We start from the raw sequence: 26,457 nt of genomic DNA, 5'->3' as shown, positions 1-26,457 counted from the left end.
CAGGGACAATGTGGAGCCTCCCAATTTTTGGCTGCCCTGCCTAAGGGCTATACTGAAATACACCCACTTCCTTAAAATGGACACTTAATGTTTTGAGGCCCTCATGCACGTCTCTACCCAGGGACAATGTGGAGCCTCCCAATTTTTGGCTGCCCTGCCTAAGGGCTATACTGAAATACACCCACTTCCTTAAAATGGACACTTAATGTTTTGAGGCCATCATGCACGTCTCTACCCAGGGACAACGTGGAGCCTCCCAATTTTTGGCTGCCCTGGCAAAGGGCTATACTGAAATAGACCCACTTCCTTCCAATGGGCACTTCAGGTTTACAGGCCATAATGCACGGCTCTATCCAGGGACAATGTGGAGCCTCCCAATTTTTGGCTGCCCTGGCAAAGGGCTATACTGAAATAGACCCACTTCCTTACAATGGGCACTTCAGGTTTACAGGCCATAATGCACGGCTCTATCCAGGGACAATGTGGAGCCTCCCAATTTTTGGCTGCCCTGGCAAAGGGCTATACTGAAATAGACCCACTTCCTTACAATGGGCACTTCAGGTTTAAAGGCCATCATGCACGTCTCTATCCAGGGACAATGTGGAGCCTCCCAATTTTTGGCTGCCCTGCCTAAGGGCTATACTATAATACACCCACTTCCTGACAATGGACACTTAATGTTTTGAGGCCCTCATGCACGTCTGTATGCAGGGGCATTGGTGAACCTCACAATTTTGGACTGCCCTGGCAAAGGAAAATACTACAAAGACTCACTTCCTCAAAATGGGCACATTAGACTCAAGAGGCCTTCATGTACGTCTCTTCTCAGGGACATCGGAGTGCCACACAATGTTTTCACGTAAAATCTTTCATGTATTAATCTCAAAAAGTAACATACACCAGATCTATCTCACTATTGGGTATGTGCCCTTAACATTTCCGCCATGAAAAAATCATTTTGGGGTCATTTTGGAAGGTTTTCTGGTGAGTCCGTAAAAATGGCGTAAAACGCGGACAAAATTGTTCACAGCTGTGACTTTTGAGTGATAAATGCTTCAAGGGGTCTTCCCCATGCTGTTGCCATGTCATTTGAGCACTCTTCTGAGACTTTTGTGCCATTTTTAGGGTTTCTCCATGCTGCCGGGAGGTCATTTCACAAAAATACTCGGGTCTCCCATAGGATAACATTGGGCTCGTTGCTCGGGCCGAGTACACGAGTATCTTGGGAGGCTCGGCCCGAGCTTCGAGCACCCGAGCTTTTTAGTACTCGCTCATCACTACATATTGCTAATCCCTGACTAACCGTCCCTTCCCTGTATACACTAATATAGATGAAGGGACCTTTAAAAAGAGTATTTCTAAAGATCTTTTATCTATTTTAATGAGTGAGTGGACTAGTCACCTGGGCGTTAGTTCCCCTGGCTAGTCGGCTCCATTAGCATGTTACTACGCCCCTGTGGGTATGCTAACATGCTACTGAATGTGCAGCGTCATATGATGATCTCACTCACTTCTCTACTGCCATTGTTGCCCAACGCTAGATTTCAGCTCAGTGTGCATGACCCCGGAGTTTCGGTCATGCGCACTATGAAGCTGTGTGTACGCATCATGGCTTCAAACTCATGTAATGTGCATAACCGGAAGTCCGGGATCATGGGCACTGAGCTGAAGTCCAGGAGTCAGACGCAATGGCAGTGGAGAGGTGAGTAAGATCATCTTCTGACGATGCACATTCTTAAGCATGTTAGTGTAGCACCCACGAGGCAAGGGGTTAAATGTACTTGTCGCCATGCCAGTTATGTCGGGTCTGGGGATGTCACGGGTGGTCCTGCCCGGCTTCGTGGCCCCAAGCTGTACAATAAAAGAGAAGAATGATGGAGGATGGCATGATGGTGGGATAATGGAGGTTGAGGAGGTTGGGAGATGTAGTTGTCTTGTTACGCTACCTGTGGTACATGGCCAGGGATTAGCCGCCGCTGCGGGTGATGCCCTCCGGGGCTGGTTGTGTCGCAGCAGAGATGGTTCTGCTCCCCACAGGTGGAGCGGGCCCCTGGGAGGATGATGAGGGACTGCAATGGCCGTTGGCACCGAAGTGCGGGGCGACAGCACCGGCAATAAGAGGCTGAGTCAGTTGCTGCGGTTCCAGGTCTTTTTACTTACAGCTCAAGTGCTGACCTCAGAGTACCGGTGTCTGCCATCATGGGCCCCACCCGATCCCGGATTCCTCTGGAGGTCCGAACCAGTACGGTAGTCTGTGGGCCCTTCCTTCTTGCGCTTTTAAAGATGAATCCCTGTGACCTTAAGCTACTTGTGGACCTCGGTTCCTGTAGTGTTAGCTCCCGTACTGGGTCCAGGTTATGCGGATCCATGGCGGGGCCTGACTTGAATCATGACTCCAGACCTTATGTGCCATTGTGGTCAGGAACATGTGGTGGCCAGAGGGACATACAATCCCCCTGTCCTGCAGATTTTGGTGATCCAACGTAAAGTCTGTTCCACCCTAGGGCTCTGCACGCTGCACTGCGCCGGTCCCGAGGGAGCAATGAAGCTCTCCACTCAGCGACCGTATTGTCTCCTCTGTCCCACAGGAGCTACCGAAAAACCCGTCCGCTCCTCTCCTCTCCTGCTGGAGAACTCTCCACTGTTGTGTCAGCTCCTAACTCCTCCTGGTGGCCGCTCCTCCCCCCGGTTCCCTGTCACTAGTGGGTGGCAGCCCCCCATGTTTGGTGACTACCTTAAGACCTGACCCCGACCCTAGCCCGGTCCCCAAAGGGGAGGGCAACCTGACTGTATGTATGAGTTTGTGTGTTGTGGAACCGGTTACGACCTCCTCTGGACCCAGGCTGAGTACCACACCTTCAGTAAGGTGCAGTACCCTGTGGCGACTAAAGCCTTATTAGAACGCCCACAGAGATGTACTAACATGCTAATGGTGGCGACTGGCTAGAGGAGCTAACACCCTTGTGGCTAGTCCCCTAGCTCATTAGCATACGATATAAGATCTTTAGAAATACTTTTCTAAAGATCTCTTTATCTATGCTAGTGTATACAGGGACGGTTAGGCAGGGATTAGCAATATGCACCAAGAACTGCTCGTGGTTCTGGGTTCATATTGGACCTGACAGGTTCCCTTTAAAATATGTACTCTATATTCAATTTTCAAAAATACCTTAACACATTCAGAGTGCAGTTATATTTCTTTGTATTTCCATCTGTAGTCATACCAGATTACAAATTCTACATGCACTGCTAAATTACTGGGAAAATTCTCTAGAAATGTATTACTTTTGGTATATTTGCAAGTAAAAGTATAGTATAAAAACGTACATATTTTAACACCTGATTTATTGTGCCCGTAGGTAATTCACGTCCTGCTCAGCGGAATCTAATATCTCTTTCTGTCTTTCTTTCTCTACCATCCACATCACAATGTATATATCTTTTAATTTGAAGCATTTTAAGTCATTCAAATAAAAGAAATCAACATTCTAACTTAAAATAATTGCAGAAAGATAGCCTAAAGGGCCTTTTCTTGTTTCAAGTTAAAGCACCAACATTGTCATAATGGCAAATTGTCAGGAAAAAACTGGAGCAGTGCTGAAGGCAACCTAGCACTTCATTAGTGGGATCCATGATCATTACTGCAGATCAGTGGAGGTCCTGGCCTCTTGTGCCAGTGAGCAATTTGACTACACATAGAGGAAGATTACAACCTTAAAGATATTTCTACATTCAGCTAACTATAATTTATGTCTCCGAAACCATACTTAGTTTAATTGGTTTTGCTAAGAAATTGGCTTTAATGAGTGTTTTTCTATGCCTAAAGGAAAATTAGTTTGTGAATCCATGGGTACAGCAGATGGTAGAAGTATAATGTCTGTAAAATGCTGTATTGAATTGTGTACTTGTGTCCTAAAAAATATTTTTATATACTGTATTTTTAATATATAATTTTTTAGGCATAGTTTAACTTGTCTAAAATACTATGCAAAAAAAGTTAGGGTTTTCAAGTTTATTTAAATGATAAATCTCTTTTGAACCAGAGTAAAAAAGCTTGTAAGCCAATTGGTTTCCTTAGTGTGGTAGAAGGCAGGGTGACTCTTAAGGCCCCGTCACACTAAGCAACATCGCTAGCAACATCGCTGCTAACGAACAACTTTTGTGACGTTGCTAGCGATGTTGCTGTGTGTGACATCCAGCAACAACCTGGCCCCTGCTGTGAGGTCATTGGTTGTTGCTGAATGTCCTGGGCCATTTTTTAGTTGTTGCTCTCCTGCTGTGAAGCACAGATCGCTGTGTGTGACAGCGAGACAGCAACAACTAAATGTGCAGGCAGCAGGAGCCGGCTTCTGCGGAGGCTGGTAACCAATGTAAACATCGGGTAACCAAGAAGCCCTGTTCTTGGTTACCCGATATTTACCTTTGTTACCAGCCTCCGCCGCTCTCACTGTCAGTGCCGGCTCCTGCTCTGTGCACATGTAGCTGCAGGACACATCGGGTTAATTAACCCGATGTGTGCTGTAGCTAGGAGAGCAGGAGCCAGCGCTAAGCATTGTGCGCTGCTCCCTGCTCTGTGCACATTTAGCTGCAGCACACATCGGGTAATTAACCCGATGTGTGCTGTAACTAGGAGAGCAGGGAGCCAGCGCTAAGCGGTGTGCACTGCTCCCTGCTCTGTGCAGCTGCACCCTGTACTCTATACCCTATATATGTACCCTGTGCAGCTGCACCCGGTGTGCGCTGCTCCCTGCTCTGTGCACATTTAGCTGCAGCACACATCAGGTAATTAACCCGATGTGTGCTGTAACTAGGAGAGCAGGGAGCCAGCGCTAAGCAGTGTGCGCTGCTCCCTGCTCTGTGCACATTTAGCTGCAGTACACATCGGGTAATTAACCCAATGTGTGCTGTAACTAGGAGAGCAGGGAGCCAGCGCTCAGTGTGCGCTGCTCCCTGCTCTGTGCACGTGTAGCTGCGTGCACTGGTAACCAAGGTAAATATCGGGTTGGTTACCCGATATTTACCTTAGTTACCAAGCGCAGCATCTTCCACGCGGCGCTGGGGGCTGGTCACTGGTTGCTGGTGAGCTCACCAGCAACTCGTGTAGCGACGCTCCAGCGATCCCTGCCAGGTCAGGTTGCTGGTGGGATCGCTGGAGCGTCGCAGTGTGACATCTCACCAGCAACCTCCTAGCAACTTACCAGCGATCCCTATCGTTGTTGGGATCGCTGGTAAGTTGCTTAGTGTGACTGGACCTTTAGAAAAGATGTTGGCACTGTATGCCCCTTTAGTATACAATGACCCTTGCTAACAGAGGTAAATAGCTGGTACAAACAACAGCAACAGTGAGTTTGCATTTGCATCAGATTACTTACTCTTGAAACAATTGCGCAAGGCCTGCTAGCAAATACCTCAGCAGCCTCTCCTTTTCAATGTAAAAGTGATTGTACTGTATCTCTTAAAATAAGGAGAGCACATAAGCTTTCAGCAAATTGAGCACATGCTTACAAGGTGCCAGTGCAATGTTAAATATATTCATGTATGTATACAGAGGCATGCAAACGTTTTGGTACCCCTGGTCAAAATTACATTACTGTTATACTGTTATTGTGAACCATTAAGGAAGTTGAACATGAACTGATCTCTAAAAGGCATAAAGTTAAAGATGACATATTTCCATTATATTTTAGGAAAACAAAAATATTTCATTTTCATCTGTTACTTTTTAAAATTAACAAAAAAGGAAAATGTGCCAATGCAAAAGTTTGGGCACCCTGAATAATTACTACCTAATATCACACCCTTTGGAAAGTATCACAGCTTGTAAACACTTTTTGTAGCCAGCCAAAGGTCTTTCAATTCTTGTTTGAGGACTTTTCATCCATACTCCCTCAGAAAAGTCTTCCAATTCCTGTGAGATTCCTGGGTCATCTTGCATGGACTTCTCTTTTGAGGTCTAACTACAGAATTTCAATGATGTTGAGATCAAGGGATTGTGAGAGCCAATGTAAAATCTTCAGCTTGTGCTTCTTCAGATAGTATTTTGTCAATTTGGATGTGTATTTAGGATTGTTATTGTGCTGCCCCCGTGCCAGCAGCCGGGCTGCTTTGATCCGCGGTGTCTTGAGGGGTCTCCGGATCCGGGGGTCGTGTGGCCACTCAGCAAAAGAGGGATATTTACAGGGGGATTGAAAGTTCATGACACCACCCACAGTGTGTGGTAATGTAGGAGACCAAAAAAGTAAGATAGGCAGCACTCTGCGGTGTGAGAAGTTTTAATGTTGCTTTATGCAAACAGGTGAGACAACGAAGGGAAGGTGAGAGGAGGGAGCACAAAGGACGACGGTACCGTTTCGCACCTCTAGGGGTGCTTTCACGAGTCACTGTAAAGCACCCCTAGAGGTGCAAAATGGTACCGTTGTCCTTTGTCCTCCCTCCCCTCATCTCCCCTTTGTTGTCTCACCTGTTTGCATGAAGTAACATTAAAACTTCTCACACCGCAGAGTGCTGCCAATCTTACTTTTTTGGATGGACGTTTCTATTGCTTGGCAATAGCACCATGGTGGATGCCAGTCTTCCCTTAGCCGTGTATCTACAGGTGTGGGCTCAGAAAGTTCCTGCTGTAGGATAGCATAAGCGCAAGCAGCTCCTATACTAAGGACGTTTTGGATTAATCCCTTAACGACCCATGACGTACTAGGTACGTCATGGATCGTGTGCCGGTAAGCCCCGCCCCCTGCCGCCGGCAGGCGGCGGCGAGACGCGCACATATCAGCTGTTGTCAACAGCTGATATGTGTGCCTGCTAGCCGCGGGTGGAATCGCTTCCACCCGCGGCCATTAACCCCTTACATTTCGCTGCCAAAGTCTTGGCAGTGATATGTATATGGGCGCCGCCATGACAGTGACTTACCCCGCCCCCACCGGAAGTCACGTGACATGATCACGTGACTTTCGGCGGTTGCCATGGTAGCACAGGGTCATGTGATGACGCCTGTAGCTAACATGAGTCACTTCCTCTCAATGCCGGAATACAGCCGGCATTGAAAGTGAAGCAGCAAATCTGCAGTTCTCAGCTCTGTAGCTGAGATCTGCAGATAGTGCAGAGCGATCGGATTGCTGATCGCAATAGCCCCCTAGGGGGACTAGTAAAATAAAAAAAAAAGTAAAAAAAAAAGTTTTAAAAAACTAAGAAAAAATAAAAAAACCTAAAAGTTCAAATCACCCCCCTTTCACCCCATTGAAAATTAAAGGGTTAAAAAAATAAAAAATACACACACATTTGGTATCGCCACGTTCAGAAATGCCCGATCTATCAAAATATAAAATCATTGAATCTGATCAGTAAACGGCGTAGCGGCAAAAAAATTCCAAACGCCAAAATTACGTTTTTTGGTCGCCGCAAATTTTGCGCAAAATGCAATAACAGGCCATCAAAACGTAGCATCTGCGCAAAAATGGTACCGTTAAGAACGTCAGGTCGAGACGCAAAAAATAAGCCATCACTGAGCCTCAGATTCTGAAAAATGAGAACGCTACGGGTTTTGGAAAATGGCGCAAAATGTGCGCCACGTTTTTTGGACAAGCTTGTGAATTTTTTTTAACCCCTTAGATACAAGTAAACCTATCTACAAACTCGCACCGACCTGAGGCATCATACCCACACATCAGTTTTACCATATAGTGAACACGGTGAATAAAATATCCCAAAAACTATTGTACAATCCCACTTTTTTTGCAATTTTTCCGCACTTGGAATTTTTTTGCCGTTTTCCAGTACACTATATGGTAAAACTTATGGTTTCATTTAAAAGTACAACTCGTCCCGCAAAAAACAAGCCCTCATATGGCAAGATTGATGGAAAAATAAAAAAGTTACGCCTCTCGGAAGAAGGGGAGCAAAAAACAAAAACGCAAAAACGGAAAGTGCCCGGGGGCTGAAGGGGTTAAGAAAGGCAGGTCCTGATAGACGGTAAGCAGTGCCCAGATTTTTTCCTTCCACCTGCTATTAGTAATGTAGGAGACCACCGCTGCTGTTGGGGGAGCCCGGTGGCGATGGTGTAGCAGCAGGATGTTTAACCCCTCCGTGGGTAGGGGGTTTGTGCCCCGGGGCCCGTTGGGTGGTGGCGTTTGGGGTGCCGATGGGTGGAGGAAAAGGGGCTTTTCAGCGTACTCACTCAGTCCTGCAATATTGACACCGACAGCTTGTAAACTAGAATTCTGAGCACCACTGCAGCCTGGAGGGAGCACGCTGGGATCCGTGCACTTGATGTTGCTGTTAGCCTGTGGCCTTTTCTGTGGCACCTTCTAACTAGTTGGACCCTAAAGCTTGAAACTTTTTGGTTCCCTCTGACCCGTATAGCTAACGGAGGGAGCTTGCTCTCAGGGTTCACGCGTAGGATTTCTTTGGACTGTATTTGGGAAAGTACTATCCCATCGGTGCGCTAGTACCCCGATTTTGGAGCAGGTTGGGGATGGATCTTGAAGTCTTCACCCCCCTTGGAGTAAATTACTGGTACACGTGAAGCTACTTCCCAGCCTAGGGTCCACGTACCCAGTCGTGCCCTGGCCCCTGCCCAGTGATGGCTCAAAGCTGCCGGCTGCCCATCTCAGCAGTCCGTGCCACTTGACGCGATCCCCTGCGACCGGGGTTCCAGCTCCTACCAGGCCCAGACCCACGTCTGCCACCTAGTAAACTCCAGAAGCCCTGCACCGGAATGGTGACCTCTCTCTCTTAGAGAGTCACTTTCCACCTCCTACTCCTTTCACTCCTGTTTCACTTCTCTGTCACTTTCTCACTCTCCCCTACCAACCCCCCATGTGGGCGGCTGTATTCCCTTCAGGCCCCCCAATGGTGTGTCTGGTGGGTTTGGTGTAAAGTGTTCCTAGGATTTTGACTGGCTGAGCTGTTAGCAACACCAAAGGACCAGGATCCGTAACCAAGGAGGAGTGGATACCGTGCAGAAGGGCAGATTGCACATTACCCTGTAACGACCTGATAGGCCAGGGCATTACATTCCCACTTGGTTAAATGTAGCTCGTCTCCGAGCTACAGGACACCAGAGGTTTATTTTTGTTTTTAACTGCAAAAGGAAAAAGAAACATTTTAACATTATGCATTTTTATTAACGAGTTCCATCCCACACAGGGGAGGCACTTCACTTAAACGTTACTAAAATTATTAAGAGTTCGTCACCCAACCGTGGGATGCTACCAGTTTCTATGGTAACGGAGGCTCAACCTACTCTGTTGCAGCCCCTTCCTGCGACAGTCCAGTCCCAACGTCTCGGATCCGAACAACCCGCCACCCAAACAACCTGTTCCCCATGGAAACCTATGGTGGGTCCGTAACCGGGTGGAGGTCCTGAGTGTAGTCTTTTAGACAACTCTGGTTGGCACAGGAAGTGCAACTATTATACAAAACACAAGTTTGTGTTGGTCACGCCAGTCCTGTGACCGTGGTCCATATTTACTTATTTATAAAAACTTAAACGAAGTCCATGTACCGGTTGTACACTTTCCAACAATTTACTTGCAAATCTGGTAACTTTCACTCTTTTCATTAAAACTGGTTGATTAGGCACTTATTTACTAACATTTTCTATATGGAAAATAACAAACTCTGAAAAATAACAAACAAAAACACCGATACCTAACAATTCCATGGCCTCGCAACTACTGCTACTGTAACATTTTTCAACACTCTTCTCTGTACCTCCGTGGAGGTTGACCAAAGTTTGTACGAGTTGACCTCCTTAACTCTGGGCTCTCGCTTCTCTCTAAGGCCTCTTTCACACATACGTGCCTCCGGTACCTGTCTGGCAGTTTTTTCATGTACCGGAGCCATGTACACACGTAGACCTAGGTATTCCTTTGGTTTTGGACACACGTAAGTATTTGCGCACGGAACGTGTGTCCGTTCTGTACTTACATGTGTCCATGTGTTTCTCACGCCGACATGTCCATTTTCTCTCCGGCATCACGGGTGTCACACGGAACAAAATTGTGTCACACGTAATGCAAATGGACCACACGGATGTGTTCCATGTGACACGCACCGGAGAGAAGACATGTGTCTGTGAGAAAAAAAAAAACCTTTACTCACCTTCTCCAGCCTTGCAGTCTCTGCCGCTGCTGTCACTTGCTGCCGACCGTCGCTCATTATGCTAATTGAATATTCACTTCTTCACTGCGGCCGGAAGCAGCAGCAGCGGGGAGTCGACAGGACCGGAGACCGAAGATCAGCACCACGGACAGCGACGCCAGGGACAGGTGAGTGGAAAGTTCCCGTTCTCCGTGTGTTATCATGGATAACACACGGAGAACACACATAGCCCATAAACACGGCTCATGGAGGGCAAAACGCACCTCTGACACGTCCGTGAAAAATGTGCGTTGTTTTTCATGAACGTGTGAAAGAGGCCTACACTTTCCATGGGTCCCTCGCCCTCTATGTGAGGTGTAACTGGCAGAACCCTACGTGTAAATGGCAAAGAGACTGGTGATACTCTAGGTGCTGGAGTGGGTGCTGTGTCAGTAAGCCTTTCCTGCTCTGGTTATTCCACAGGTTGTGGGAATGTTAACACAGGGACTATTACTGCTCCATTCTGCATTGGCCAATTTTCTGGAAAATCACCTAGAATGGTGTGAATCACCTTCTTTCTTTCCACCACTGGAGGCTGGGACTGAGTTTCTTCTGCCCTTCTCAAAGGTTCTGGGCACTTTTTCAGGTGGTCTCTAGATACCATAGCGGTAGTTCTCCCATCATCCTTGCTGATCAAACAGGTCTTCTGATTATCGAAATTGGATGGCTGTATCACATACGGCTCCTTTTCCCACTGGTCATCCAACTTATGTTGCTTCCTCTTTCTTTTTAATACAACTTCACCAGGGGCGAAGGGGGATGCCTTCGCTTGTTTATTAAAATTCCTTTCTTGCCGCTCCCGGGTCTGATCCAAACCTTCTTCAACATACTTCTGAATCTGTTTGTACTGGGCTTGGCAACGTGAGTCCCAATCTTCTCCGGATGCGTAATTTCAGGCAACTCCACCTCCATCTCCAGGTCTACCGGGAGTCTCCCCGGGCGAGCCCTCATCAGGTATGCTGGGGTACATTTGGTTGATCCTACCGGAATGTTATTGTAAATGTCGACCAAATCTGGCAGCTTTTCGGGCCATTTATTCCGTTCCTCAAGAGGAAGGGTCTTCAGCAAATTAATCACCAGATGGTTCATTTTCTCGCACATCCCGTTGGTCTGTCCGTGGTAAAGTGTGGTGCGGATCTTCTTGCACCCATACAGGCTGCAGAACTCCTGAAAGATCTCGGCTTCAAACGCAGGACCCTGGTCCGGATACCCATGCGGTCTACAGAAATGGGTCTGAAATGCCCGTGCTGCAGTACTGGCGGTCAAATCTTTGACTGGTACCACCACCAGGAAGCGGGAGTAGTGATCAACCATCGTGAGCGCATACGTTTACCCACTTCTGCTGGGGGTCAATTTAACATGGTCCAGAGCCACAATCCTCTAGAGATTTTTTAGTGACAATCGGTTGGAGGGGTGCACGCTGACTGGTGACATCTTGTCTCCTCAAGGCACAGGGGCCACAATTTCTACACAAAGCCTCTATGGAGTCTCTCATTCCTATCCAGGCGAAGTGGTTTCTCAACAGCATCTCCAGCTTCTTCCACCCAAAATGTCTAGCTTCGTCATGGTATGCTTCCAGCACCACTGGTACATAAGACTTAAGGCCGCTTTACACGCTACGATTTATCTGACGATCTCATGAACGACGTGACAAGCCCAGATCGTAGTTACGATTTGTCGAGATCGCACATAGGTCGTTTATTAGCGATCACACGTAACGATTTCAAAAACGACGCAACAGCGATCAGCGATATATTGTTTGACCAAGGCGGTCGTTTCGATGTTGTTCGTCGTTGGCAGGGTGTCAAACATACCAATATGTTTGCTGCGATCCAAACGACGAACAATATTTTGAAAATGAACGACGTGTCAACAATCAACGATTTTCAACCTATTTGCGATCGTTCGGTGTCGCACGTAGGTGTCACACGCAACGACGTCGCTAACGATTCCGGATGTGCGTCATGGAAACCGTGACCCCGCCGACATATCATCAGATAAATCGTAGCGTGTAACGCCGCTTTTAGGGACCACGATCTGGCAGATTCTCTCGTGGGTCTTGGGGGTGGTCAGGCTCCTGCACATTTTACCTTGGTGCAGATAGAGTCGACTCCGATCTTGAAACAACTTCTTGGCCTCTTCTGGAGCGCCTGGTCCAAGACGGGCATCAGGCCTAGCCAGCAGCACCTTGACTAACTTGATTGCTGGGTCTCGATCTTGGGCTTCTTGCCAGCCATGGTGAGGCAACGGATTACAGGTCATCTCTAGTGATGAGCGAGTATGCTTGTCACTACTTGGTACTTGCACGAGTATCACTGTACTCGGGCTACTCGGCGGGTACCGAGTAATTTCGCGATACTCGTGCTGTACTCGTGGTCTTCATCCCTGCATGTTGGCGCTCTTTTGAGAGCCAGCCCTCATGCAGGGATTGGCTGGCAGACCACTGCAATGCCACAGCCCTGTTAGTTGTGGAATTGCAGTGATTGGCCGGCCCGCACAGCGTGACTGAGCCTTTATACCGGCGGGCGCGCTGTGCTCTGCACACAGCCATCTCATATTCCCTGCTTTCCCCGCCCACAGGCGCCTATGATTTGTTGCAGTGAGACATGCCCCCACGCTGAGTGACAGGTGTCTCACTGCACCCAATCACAGCAGCCGGTGGGCGTGTCTATACTGTGCAGTAAAATAAATAAATAATTAAAAAAAACGGCGTGCGGTCCCCCCAATTTTAATACCATCCAGATAAAGCCATACAGCTGAAGGCTGGTATTCTCAGGATGGGGAGCCCCACGTTATGGGGAGCCCCCCAGCCTAACAATATCAGTCAACAGCCGCCCAGAATTGCCGCATACATTAGATGCGACAGTTCTGGGACTGTACCCGGCTCTTCCCGATTTACCCTAGTGCGTTGGCAAATCGGGGTAATAAGGAGTTAATGGCAGCCCATAGCTGCCACTAAATCCTAGATTAATCATGTCAGGCGTCTCCCCGAGATACCTTCCATGATTAATCTGTAAATTACAGTTAAAAAACACACACACCCGAAAAATCCTTTATTAGAAATAAAAAACAATAACAAAGTCCCTCATCACCAATTTATTAACCCCGACAAAGCCCTCCATGTCCGGCGTAATCCACGGACCTCCAGCGTCGCGTCCAGCTCTGCTGCATGCAGGTGACAGGAGCTGCAGAATACACCGCCGCTCCTGTCAGCTTCACACAGCAACTGAGGTGAGTAGCGTGATCAGCTGCTGGATCCAGCGGTGGCCGCGATTAACCTCAGTGACAGCTCAGCTGATTGCGATACTCACCTCAGTTGCTGCGTGGAGCTGACCGGTGCAGTGGTGAGTAGCGCGATCAGCTGAGCTGTCACTGAGGTTACCCGCGGCCACCGCTGCATCCACCGCTGGATCCAGGTAACCTCAGTGACAGCTCAGCTGATCGCGCGGCTGTCTGCACTTGCTGTGTGAAGCTGACAGGAGCGGCTGTGTTTTCTGCAGCTCCTGTCACCTTCATGCAGCACAGCTGGATGCGACGCTGGAGGACTGTGGATTACGCCGGACATGGAGGGTTTGTCGGGGTTAATAAATTGGTGATGAGGGACTTTGTTAGTTTTTTTTATTTCTAATAAAGGATTTTTTCTGGTGTGTGTTTTTTAACTGTAATTTACAGATTAATCATGGAAGGAATCTCGGGGAGACGCCTGACATGATTAATCTAGAATTTAGTGGCAGCTATGGGCTGCCATTAACTCCTTATTACCCCGATTTGCCAACGCACTAGGGTAAATCGGGAAGAGCCGGGTACAGTCCCAGAACTGTCGCATCTAATGTATGCGGCAATTCTGGGCGGCTGCTGACTGATATTGTTAGGCTGGGGGGCTCCCCATAACATGGAGCTCCCTATCCTGAGAATACCAGCCTTCAGCCGTATGGCTTTATCTGGCTGGTATTAAAATTGGGGGGACCGCACGCCATTTTTTTTTAATTATTTAATTATTTATTTCTCTGCACAGTATACACACACCCACCGGCTGCTGTGTTTGGGTGCAGTGAGACACCTGTCACTCAGCGTGGGGGCGTGTCTCACTGCAACCAATCATAGGCGCCGAAAATCAGGAAAGTAGGGAATACGAGATTGATTAATGAGCGGCCGGCTTTTTCAAAAGAGGAAAAACCGCTGGAGTTTAGTGAACAGCTGTGCAGCGCCGCGGCAGTGATCGGGGAACGGTGAGTATGAGAGAGGGGGGAGACTGACCGACAGACTGTGAGAGGGGGACAGACAAGACAGAGAGAGACAGACAGAGCGAGACCGACCGACGGGAGATAGAATGAAAAAAAAAATGACCGACATCGCTAGAAAAAAGCACAAAACGTGCGTTTTGGACATCGGAGTGCCACACAATGTTTTTACGTAAAATCTTTCATGTAATAATCTCAAAAAGTAACATACACCAGCTCCATCTCACTATTGGGTATGTGCCCTTAACATTTCCGCCATGAAAATTCATTTTGGTGTCATTTTGGAAGGTTTTCTGGTGAGTCCGTAAAAATGGCGTAAAACTCGGACAAAATTGTTCACAGCTGTGACTTTTGAGTGATAAATGCTTCAAGGGGTCTTCCCCATGCTGTTGCCATGTCATTTGAGCACTCTTCTGAGACTTTTATGACATTTTTAGGGTTTCTACATGCTGCCGGGGTCATTTCAGAAAAATACTCGGGTCTCCCATAGGATAACATTGGGCTCGGTGCTCGGGCCGAGTACACGAGTATCTTGGGATGCTCGGCCCGAGCCTCGAGCACCCAAGCTTTTTGGTACTCGCTCATCACTAGTCATCTCCTGTTGTCGGGCACTGGATCTGAATTGTTCCTCATATGGAGGCTGGTGGAACGCAGGTAGCTCAACTTCTTCCAGGTCCTCTTCGTTTCCACCATCATCGGAAAAGTGAGGCATCCGGAATAGGGCATCTGCGTTAGTATTCTTACGGCCAGCCCTGTAATTAATAACGAAGTCATAGTTAGCCAGTCATGCGACCCATCGTTGCTCCAAAGCTCCCAACTTTGCCGTATCCAAGTGAGTCAGTAGATTGTTATCGGTGTACACCATGAACTTGGCGGCAGCGAGGTAATGCTTGAACCATTCAGTCACTGCCCAGACAAGCGCCAGAAATTCCAATTTAAAGGAGCTATAATTTTCTGGGTTTCTTTCCGTTGGTCGTAGCTTCCGGCTGGCATAGGTGATCACCTTTTCTTTGCCCTTCTGTACTTGGGACAAAACGGCCCCCAGCCCCACATTACTGGCATCAGTATACAGCACGAAGGGGAGGCCATAGTCGGGATAAGCCAAGATTTCACCCCCGGTTAGGACAGACTTCATCCTCTTGAAGGAGTCGTCTTGTTCCGTGCCCCATTTGAACGGAGGCCCCGAGGATTTACCATGTGTAGTCTGGAGCAGCCATTTGGGTATACCCCTTAACGAACCACCGGTAGTACCCCATCAGGCCCAAAAACTGCCTCACTTCTCTGACCGTAGTGGGCCGTGGCCAGTTCTGAATGGCTGTGATCTTTTCGGGATCCAGTGCCACACCAACAGCACTCACCACATGCCCCAACTACTGTACCTTCAGTTTCAACAAGTGGCACTTAAACGGCTTGAGCTTCATTCCATACTTGGACAGAGCGTCGAACACCTCAGCCAGATGCTCCAGGTGGGTTTCGTAGGTCTTGGAGTAAACAATGAAGTCGTCCAAATACAGCAAGACGGTTTCGAAGTTAGAATTGGCCAAACAGCACTCCATCAACCTCTGGAACATGCCGGGTGCATTGCACAGCCGGAATGGCAAACTATTAAACTCACATAGACCCATTGGGGTGGCGAAGGCGGTCTTCTCCCGATCTTCCTCAGCAACTGCAACCTGCCAGTACCCGCTGGTAAGGTCAAGGGCAAAAAAGTAAGTGGCAGACTTTAGAGCGGCTAACGACTCCTCATTGCGGGGCAGAGGGTAGGCGTCCTTATGGGTAATCTTGTTGATCTGGCGGTAATCTACGCACATCCTCATCGTTCCATCTTTCTTCTTTACCAGTACCAGCAGGGCAGCCCAGGGTCTGCAGCTATCGCAGATTACTCCAGCTTCTTTCATGCTTCTGAGCATGTCCTTGACACACTGATAGTGTGCAGGTGGTATGGGCCTGTACCTTTCCTTGATAGGTGGGTGTGTGCCAGTGGGTATGTGGTGATGTACCCCCTTAATGCGCCCAAAATCCATGTGTGCTTGCTAAAGACATGTTCATATTCCCTGACCACCCTGTAGACCACTTGTTTATGATGTACGAGTGTAGAGTCGGTACCCACATGTAGCTCCTGAAACCATTTCTCTACTGGGCCCTGGGGATCAGCACTGGGGTGTTAGCTCTGCCTGTCTGGAGACCCTGTTGCATGAATGTCGTCTGCATTTACTGTAAACAGTTTGGCTATGGTGGCATATCAGGGCAACATGACTTCCTCCTCCCCACAGTTTAGCACTCATACGGGCACTCTCCCTTTCTGGACATCAACTACCCCTCTGGCCGTGAACACAGTGGGCCAATGTTCTGAGTGTAGGGGTTCTACCACTGCTTAGTAACCCTGTCCCTTAGAGCCTATAATTGCCCTACACCATATCAGCATTTCACTTCGTGGGAGCACTACCAGGGGGGCTTTATCCATTACCCGTACACCACCTATCTCCCCTCCAGAGAGATTTACCTGTTGCCGCTGTAGGAGAGCTCAGATTTCATGCTACAGGACCCTCTGTCGCCCTGCTCCTGCAGTCTCAGACAGCTGTTGAAACAAAAACAACACTTCACCCATGGAATTCCCTATGACATTTGTTCCTAAAATGATCTTCGGGTTCCGATCACTAGGGTCATTTTGTACTATTATTAGGCCTTGTCTAACTAATTCTACTCGGCCCACCTTTATGGTCACGTCCTTGAACAAAATTTGAGTCACAGATAACCCGTTGACAGCATAGATGGTCAGACTGTCGTCCGGGGGCATCAAGTCATCATCAAGCCAAAACTTCTTATAGAGTACATAGGGGGTAGTTGTTACCTGGGAGCCGGTATCAAGTAGTGCAGAGGTAGGGATCCCATCCAGGGTGATGGAGACGATGGGCCGTCCCCCTACGTACCACTCTCTCCAGTCTGCTGGGCCTTGACAATTTATTCCTGGGGATTGGCCCTTGGCCCCAGGGGCTGCCCATTTAAACGACAGCTTCGTGTGTAGTGGCCGGTCTTATTACACTTATAACACACAGGTGGATCATACCGGTCACCGCCTCGTCCTCTGTACGCTGAGGTCCGCTTCTCATCCAGGGGACATCCTCTGGGCAATCCGCCAGCTGGATCTCTCTAGAAGGGGTGGTCTTGGACTTCAGCTGCATGGCTTCCAAAATTCGGGCGACGTCCTTAGTTAGTTGTTGCACTTGGGTAGATAAATCGGGTACTCCGCTCCCAGTTGTTGTTAAGGGGGTTGTTGTAGGCAGGGCCAGGGCAGAGGGCTTCACTTGCGCTGGGGGAGTCATCAGCCTGCCAAGCAGGGAGTGGGGAGTCAGGAGCCTCTGGGGACTGTAGGGCTTTCATTGCCCGCTCTCTCAGGGTAGCAAAGTCCAAATCAGGATATTCCAAGGTCTACAGCTGGAGCTGCTTGCGGTCTTCCACTGACCCGAGGCCTTGTAGGAACTGCTCTACCAGCATCTTGTTCCCCTCCGGCTCTCCGATATCATTGGTCAGTCTCAGGGTCCGCAGCGCTGCTTGCAATTTCAAGGCGTAATCTCGGATGCTGTCCTGGGGCTGTTGCTTGCAGCTGTAGAACCTCATTCTCAGCTCCGCTTCTGTGCGGGTTTCAAAGGCAGCTCCCAGTCTCCTGAAATGGTGGTCACTGATGTCCGGTCTGCTTCAGTCCACGTCTCCAGTTCTAGCTCGGCAGCACCGGTCAGCTGCCCCAGTACCACCGATGCCCACCTCCGCCAATTCAAGGCATACATGTCCAGAACGTTACAGATTTTCCTCTTAAATCCCTGCAGTGCATTTGGTTTGCTGTCATACTGTGGAAGCCAGGCCGCGCCCGGCACATATGGCAATGTTATGGGCATGATAGGCACAACCGCCTCAAGTCCCAGCGCTGCCACTCCTGCGGCTGGAGCGGCACCCGCTGCTCCGGCGTTACCTTGGTCGGGCAGAGGGAGCGCCGCCACATTTCCATCATCCGGAGCCAACATCTCTGCGCGCCCCCTTGGTCTTTCCGCAGCACTCTCTCGCTGACCGTGGCTCTCTGGGAACTTCCGGTTCCGGCCTCACAAGGAAGACAAAGGGCGGGGCTTAGGCTTTGCGCGCTTTTCCGATGAAGACAGCTTTTTGGCACGAAAAGATGGCGGACAATGGCGGAATTGGTGGGAAAAGGACTTTGGACCTGCAGTCTTCGACTTTCAAGGCGCACGTCACCAAGGTAAGTGGGTCTTGCTCGTATCTTGTTCATGACACCAGAAATCTGAGGTGTGCCGCCCGCATGCCAGCAGCCAGGCTGCTCAGATCCAGATCTGCGGTGGTTCGAGGGGTCTCCGGACCAAGGGGTCGTGCGGCCAGTCAGTAACAAGGGGATATTTACTGGGGGATTGAAAGTTCATGACGCAACCCACGGTGTGTGGTAATGTAGGAGGAGCCCGGTGGCGATAGTGTAGCAGCAGGATGTTTAACTGCTCCGTGAGTAGGATTTAGGTTTGTGCCCTGGGGCCCGTTGGGTGGTGGTGTTTGGGGTGCCGTTGGGTGGAGGAAAAGGGGCTTTTCAGCGTACTCACTCAGTCCAGGAATAATGACACCGACAGCTTGTAAACCAGAATTCTGAGCACCACTGCAGCCTGGAGGGAGCACGCTGGAATCCGTGCCCTTGGTGTTGCTGTTAGCCTGTGGCCATGTCTGTGGCACCTTCTAACTAGTTGGACCCTCAAGCTTGAAACTTTTCGGGTCCCACTCACCCGTATGGCTAACGGAAGGAGCTTGCTTTCAGGGTTCACGTGTAGGATTTCTTTGGACTGTATTTGGGAAAGTCCTATCCCATCGGTGCACTAGTACCCCGATTTTGGAGCGGGTTGGGGATGAATCTTGAAGTCTTCACCCCCGTCGAGTAAATTACTGGTACACGTGAAGCTACTTCCCAGCCTAGGGTCCACGTACCCCGTCGTGCCCTGGCCCCTGCCCGGTGATGGCTCAAGACCGCCGGCTGCCCTCCTCGGCAGTCCGTGCTCCTTGACGCGATCCCCTGCGACCAGGGTTCCAGCTCCTACCAGGCCCAGACCAACGTCTGCCACCTAGTGAACTCCAGGAGCCCTGCTCCGGACCAGTGACCTCTCTCTCCCAGAGTGTCACTTTCCACCTCCTACTCCTGTTTCACTTCGGTGTCACTTTCTCACTTCTCCCTACCAACCCCTCATGTAGGCGGCCCTATTCCCTTCAGGCCCCCCAATGGTGTGTCTGGTGAGTTCGGTGTAAAGTGTTCCTAGGATTTTGACTAGTTAAGCTGTTAGCAACACCAAAGGACCAGGATCCGTAACCAAGGAGGAGTGGATACGGTGCAGAAGGGCAGATTGTACAATACCCTGTGACAACCTGATAGGCCATTATCCCTTTGTAGAAGTTGTCCTCTTTTCAACTTCAGCTTTTTTACAGCTGCTGTTATGTCTGCATCAACAATTTGATGAAATGTAATTTAATCCATTTTTCCTTCTACCCGTGAAATGTTCCCTTTGCAATTTGCTGCTACACAAACCCAAAATGCTCTTCAAAAAAGGTGAGTCTAGACTTTTTGATTCTTTCTGCAAATGAGAGGTTTGGTCACTGCAGAGTTAGCTTTTTGTCCAAATGCTCTTAAACATTGTGACACTGTATGACAAGACAGATCTTTACCCTGTTCAGTGCTGAACTGGCGAGCAATTACAGCTGTAGTGTTAAAATGTGCAAAACAGGGTAATATTGTGGTACCGTGTTAGCCAGAAAAATCAATTGAAATACTATGTCCCAAGAATGACAAAAGTATTTTAGGAGTGATACCTTTATAAGCTAACCAGAAAAACCAGGCTAACCAGCTGTAGTGTTGAAACGATTACGCATGGAGATTCTCCGCATTATCCTGTCGTCTCTTGCATTTGTCTTTCGAGGGTGACCAGCCAACTTGGGGAACTTGAAAGAGCTTGTGATGTTGTAAAGATGCAAGATTCTCAAAATCACAGACTTGGAACAACAAACTTCTCTTGCTATGGCTGATAGGGTCACCCATTTGGCCTTCATCAGGACAACCTCCTACCGGAGGGCTTCAATCGTTTTGGATCGGCACACTATTTTTGCAATGTCATTGCAAACTGGATAGTTAGGCTGACATCTAACTAGGGATAGTCAGATATTTAAGGAACTTAGCACCAGGTGCCATATTAACACCAATAACTTGCAGGTATCTGAAAGTGTTCTCTAATTTTGATCAGTGTTCTTTTTCATTCTCATTTACAATTTTATTATGTGCTTTTGAAAAAATTAAATTTATGAAATAAGCTTAAAATACTGCTAGTTTACTCATGTTAGGATATAATCACATAGGATTATACAATGTCCTTAACATTTAGGAAATTGTGTGTTGTTCTCTAATTTTGATCTCTAGTGTAGATGATGATAGAAGGAAATATGTTCCCAATTAATTTCATAATTGGGCTCAAGCTTATTGTATTTTGCCATATTGTTATTGAGAAACATCTTGATTTCAGCAGCTTGAGAGCATTGTGGATGCTTATAAAAATTTTCGTTTAATTAAGACAAATTTTTTATTGGAAACTAGCAATTTATCCCCAGACAAGATGGTTGATAGTGATGAGTGAGCACTGAAACGCTTGAGTGCTCAGTACTTGAATTGAGCAGGTGGGATACGCAGACTGGCTCGAATCAAGTACTAAGTTTAATTGAAGTCAAATGGGAACTCAAACATTTTTACAAGAAACCCTAACAGGAGAGCTGAGATGGTAGGAAAACCACTAAAATAAATGGAAAAAGCACTGAAATGGAATGGGAACAGGATGGGGATGACACCTGGTTACACCTCTGACTCTCAGATAGCTGCTGGGAACAATGTTTGTTAGAGTATTACTCCACTTTTATGGAATGACAATAACATTTACAAAACCGAAGATAAAATGGATTTTACAGGAAAAAATATGAGGAAACATTCTATTCTATATACTGACTTGTATAAAAGGCAACATTAAAAAACAACAAAAAAAACACCCAAATGACTCCTCCACCTCTTAATAGCCAGTTGTTCTTCACTGTATTTCCCTTTCGTCTATGACTATACTTGATTACATGGTAAAGGGGGAAATAAACCTACACCTTCACCGGTAAATGTAATGTTAACATTTTACAACCTGAGGAGGTGGAGGTGGACTTGGTAGAGTATGTGGAAGAGGCAGAGGAAGAAGAGGTACCCAACATTGTTATTTATTTGTTTCTTTTATTTTTTTTTTTCCCTCACAGAGTTGACATTTTAAGAGTGCATCCAAAGAGCATGTTCATACAGTTCCCCCACAGAGAACATAGATCCCCTTTAAATTAACATAGAATAAAAAAAAGTCTTGAACCAGAAGGCCGAAGTCGAAGTGGAGGAGGAAGTTGAGGTGGAGGGGGATGTGATCGTGTAGGTGGAAGAAAGGGAGGAGGTCACCAACATTGTTTTTTGTTTTTTTTTTCCTTCCTCATCCTCCTCTGCTTTGTGCTTTCTTGATCCTCCGCTGTCAGGTGGGAACACTGTCAGTAGTTTGTCTACCAGCGTATACTTTTATTCCCGCATTTTCCAATCACACTCCAATAATGGAAGTAAGGATGGCACATTATTGTAGCGTGGATCCAGCAGGGTGTCTACCCAGTAATTAGCACTGGTAACAATCCTAGCACCTCGTAGGCATATATTTGCTCCTGTGTGCCAGGCTGCCCAGAGGCAATAAGATGTCCTCAGTGGGAGATGTATCTTCTGTGTCTTCTGTATCTACCAAGCCATGCTCCAGTAGTGCCCATGAGCTGCTTTGGGTGCCAACCGCTGTGACTTCAGTTCCTCCTCCTCCACTTGGTTGGACAGTTTCATACCTGGCTGCTGTTGGTACAGGAAGCCACCCTCCGAGCCATGTGTGGACAACTGGCATGATAATCATGAGAATGGTCCCTCCTTTTCTTCTTGTGCCACCACCATTATTGCCTGAAGTTGCATAGAAGAGGCATAGCAGTCGAATCATTGGTGTTGGCCATGTTCTTGGAGTACATGAAGCAGCACAACATGGCACACAAATTCTGCATGGAGGTCCTTTCATTGGTCATGAAGTGGTGTTGCTCCTCAGAGTGATTCACTTGTGCATGCTGCAGCTGAAACTCCAATATTGGATGCTGCTCACAGAGTCTCTCCAGCATATGCAAGGTGAAATTCAACCTTGTGGGTATGACGCATATGAGCCAGTAAGTTGAAAGGCAGAAGTTACACTGTAGTGCAGACAGGCGAGCAGCAGCAGGGTAAAATCACCGAAAGCGCGCACAAACAGACCGCACTTTCTGCAGAAGCTCTGACATCTCAGGGTAATGTGACAGGAACCTCAGCATCACCAAATTCAGCACATGCACCATGCAAGGGATTTGCATAAAACCGGCTAGGCCCAAAGCTGCTATCAGATTTTGCCCATTAATGCACTCCACCAGCCCAGGCTTGAGGTTCTGCAGCACCAACCACTCATCTGTCTATTGTTCAACCCTTGTCCCAGCTCCTGGGCTGTGTGGGATTTTATTCCCCAACAGATGAGTTTCAGAACAGCGTGCTGTTATTTGCTCCTGGTTGTGCTGAAGTTGGTTGTGCAGGTGTTATGCTGGCCGGAGAATGAGGAGGTGGAGAAAGTGGAGTGGGAGGAGGAACACGAACAGAGAAATGTCCAGCAATCCTTGGTGGTGGTATGATATGTGCCAAAACACTTTCTGCTTCAGGCCCAGCCACCACTAGATTTACCCAGTGGGCAGTTAGTGAGATATAACATACCTGTCCATGCTTACTAGTGATGAGTGAGTACGCTTGTCACTACTCGGTACTCGCACGAGTATCACTGTACTCGGGCTACTCGGCGGGTACCGAGTAATCTCACGATACTCGTGCTGTACTCGTGGTCTTCATCCATGCATGTTGGTGCTCTTTTGAGAGCCAGCCCTCATGCAGGGATTGGCTGGCAGACCACTGCAATGCCACAGCCCTGTTAGTTGTGGAATTGCAGTGATTGGCCGGTCCGCACAGCATGACAGAGCCTTTATACCGGCGGGCGCGCTGTGCTCTGCACTCAGCCATCCAGACAGTCAGTGCAGGGAGAGTGTTGCTGCTTCAGGGAAAGGTTTGCGGCCCTTTATAGTTATTTCCGGAGCAGGGCTGCAAACAGTGTGACCAGAAGTCCTTCTCAGGACTATTGTAAATGTATACAGGGGCAGGCAGGGTAGGGTATAGCCAGGTCGGAGTACAGGAGAAGAGTCCTCAGGACTATTGTTGCTGTATTCAGGCAGGGCAGGCAGGGTATAGCCAGGTCAGAATACAGGCTAGTGACCAGAAGAGTCCTTCTCAGGACTATTGTAGCTGTATACAGGCAGGCAGGCAGGCAGGGTATATAGCCATTCCTAGTGGTGACCGTATACCAGCCTTCATCATATCTGGGGCTGGTGTACACAGTCTAAAACAGTCCTGGTAGTGTCAGATTTCTCAGTAATTGTCGCTCCTAAAAAGCTGTTAGGTTCTTAGTGTGTCCGTGCGTGCATTTAAAAACTGCACGTGTGTGCCTGTCGGTGGCAGCGTACAGGTGCACTTGTGTGCGTTTTGCACAAACTTGGATATAACGCACAAGTCTAGTGAATAATACACGTCAGCAGTGTCTGACAGTGTCAAACTTCTCAGTAATTGTCGCTCCTAAAAACCTGTTAGGTTCTTAGTCCGTCCGTGCTTGCATTTAAAAACCGCACGTGTGTGCCTGTCGGTGGCAGCGTACAGGTGCACTTGTGTGCGTTTTGCACGAACTTGGATATAACGCACAAGTCTAGTGAATAATACACGTCAGCAGTGTCTGATAGGGTCAAACTTCTCAGTAATTGTCGCTCCTAAAAACCTATTAGGTTCTTAGTCCGTCCGTGCTTGCATTTAAAAACCGCACGTGTGTGCCTGTCGGTGGCAGCGTACAGGTGCACTTGTGTGCGTTTTGCACAAGATTGGATATAACGCACAAGCCTAGTGAATACACGTCAGCACAGCATTGCAAAATGCACAAGGGCGTTGGCAACGAACAAGGAAGTGAACGTGATGGTGGTGCAGGCAGAGGCCGAGGTCGTGTGCAAGCTCTAATTTCGCCACAACAAAGGGCCACATCTACTCGCTCGCACATCCTGTCCCAAATTCTTGGGGACCGCAGCAGTACACCGCTCTTGAACCAAGACCAGTGTCAACAGGTTGTTAGTTGGATAGCGGATAATGCTTCCAGTCAGATTGGCACCACCACAAACACTCTGTCTTCCACACGGTCAAGTGTCAGTAGCCATGATACTGCACCGCAAATTTCAGAACCTGATCCTCCTTCCTACCACCAGGCCGAGTACACGTCCACGGACATTACTGATCCCACACTTGGACACTCGGAAGAGCTGTTCACGTTTCCATTCGCACATTCTGGCCTCTCGCCAGCTCCTGTTGAAGTGGGTCATGACGAGATCGTATGTACAGATGCCCAAATAATTGAGCAGCCATGTTCTCATGAAGTTGACAACGTGTCTCAACAAGGGGTGGACGATGATGAGACACAATTGTCAGGAAGTCAGGAGGAGGAGCAGGGTGCGGAAGAGGAAGACGACGTGGTGGATGATCCAGTAACTGACCCAACCTGGCAGGAGGATATGCAGAGCGAGGACAGCAGTGCACAGGGAGAGGGAGGCGTAGCAACCCAACAGGCAGTAAGAAGCAGGGTGGTGGCCCCAGGCAGAAGTCAGGCAACCGTTCCCCAGAACAACAACACGACACAAGGTGCCTGTACAAATGTTAGGTCTTCCCGAGTCTGGCAGTTTTGTAAGTTGGCTCCAGATGATTCTAAAAAGGCCATTTGCAACACATGCTATGCCAGCATCAGCAGGGGTTCCAAAACTAGCAGCCTGACCACCACCAGCATGATCAGGCACATGTCAGCCAAGCACCCGACTTTGTGGGATGTACAACAGAGTTGAGGAGCAATGCTTGCTGATGTCATTGCTACGTCTTTGCTTGTTGTGCATGCGAGCCAATCCCCTGTCCATGCTGCCCGCGAACAAGCCTCCTCCGGCCCTGCACCTGCAGTTGCCCACGGAGAAATAACACCATCATCAAGCACGTCCTTGTCCCAGCGCAGCGTTACGTTATCCATTCAGCAAACCTTTGAACGCAGGCGCAAATACACTGCCAATGCCCCACATGCCACACTTCTAAATGCTAACATTTCGCGACTGCTTGCGCTGGAAATGTTGCCTTTTAGGCTGGTGGAGACAGAAGCATTCCGTGACCTGATGGCGGCAGCTGTCCCACGTTACTCAGTCCCCAGCCGCCACTATTTCTCCTGGTGTGCCGTCCCTGCATTGCATAACCAAGTGTCACAAAACATCACACGTGCCCTGAACAACGCTGTTTCAGCCAAAGTCCACCTAACCACAGACACGTGGACATGTGCTTGTGAGCAAGGCCGCTACATCTCGTTGATGGCACACTGGGTTAATATTGTGGAAGCTGGGACCCAGTCTGAGCGAGGGACGGAACACGTCCTTCCCACACCAAGGTTTGCAGGCCCTAGCTCAGTCAGTGTTTCACCCACACTCTACAGCTCCAGAATGTCATGCTCCTCAGCCTCCTCCTCCTCCTGCGCATCCTCATCCACTTTACCCTCCACACCAGTCCCAAGCTGGAAGCACTGCAGCACTGCCTCGATGAAGCGGCAACAGGCTGTGCTGAAGCTAATCTGCATAGGTGACAAACCCCACAATGCAGAAGAGGTGTGGACAGCTCTGAAACAGCAGGCAGATCACTGGCTCACACCTCTGAACCTAAAGCCTGGAAAGGTCGTGTGTGACAATGGCCGGAACCTGGTGGCGGCTTTGAGGCGAGGCCAGCTGACACATGTTCCATGCGTGGCCCATGTGCTCAACCTCGTGGTTCAGCGGTTTCTAAAGTCATACCCAGAGCTGTCTGATCTGCTGGTAAAAGTTCGCCGCCTGTCTGCAC

This window comes from Anomaloglossus baeobatrachus, chromosome 2, assembly GCF_048569485.1.
Source record: "Anomaloglossus baeobatrachus isolate aAnoBae1 chromosome 2, aAnoBae1.hap1, whole genome shotgun sequence".
In the NCBI taxonomy this organism is placed as follows: Eukaryota; Metazoa; Chordata; class Amphibia; order Anura; family Aromobatidae; genus Anomaloglossus; species Anomaloglossus baeobatrachus.
This window is presented reverse-complemented; position numbering follows the sequence as displayed.